The following is a 764-nucleotide window of genomic DNA, read 5'->3' as shown; positions in this document are numbered from 1 at the left end:
TAGAAGTGTGCTAGATTCTAGGAAATTGATGTTGCACTAATCTCAGACATATGAAATAATATTCCCCCTTGGGGTGTATTATGAATGTTTTCCTCTTTATTTCACTGTGTTTTAAATTTATTTATTTTAATGAGTACACTGTAGCTGTCTTCAGACACACACCAGAAGGCAGCACCGCTTGCACACTGACCCGGAAGTTCCACTCTAATTTCTCCGTTGTGTCAGTTCCACAGATCTCACTTTTGTATGTCTCCTGTGCATGTCTTCTTTTCCTTGTTTTTTTTTTTTTCTTTCCCAAACCTCAAGATGATAGAAGTAGTTTTTAGGGTACATTTTATGTTCCACGCTGTGACTTTAAAAACATGCCAATCAAGCGTCCTCTCTTTTCTTCTCCATCCCTACCTGGGGGGGGGGGGGAATAAATACAAGTTACATAGCTTATTTCTCTAACATGTTTGACGGTTCTTTCTTCTACATTGACTCAGAGAAGGAGCCCACATTTCAAAAGAAAAAGATTAGCTGGGTTTTAAATATCAGGTCTGAGGAGGAGATGTCTCCCCTCTGCTCACTGGTTCCAGGGCTCTGAATGGAGACCTGCCTTTGCTAGGCACTCAGTGGCTCCTTGTCTGAAGTACCAGAGTGCTGACGGGCTCTTCAGTGTGTCCTTTGCCTACCTCTGTATCCATCGTCTCCTTTCCTGTCTCACGTTCTCCGCCACTTGTGACCTTTACACATTTTGCTTCTGGAAGGCTGGTGACTTTACA

Source organism: Mus pahari, chromosome 17, assembly GCF_900095145.1.
Source record: "Mus pahari chromosome 17, PAHARI_EIJ_v1.1, whole genome shotgun sequence".
NCBI classification, from domain to species: domain Eukaryota; kingdom Metazoa; phylum Chordata; class Mammalia; order Rodentia; family Muridae; genus Mus; species Mus pahari.
Note: the sequence above shows the minus strand (reverse complement) of the source record.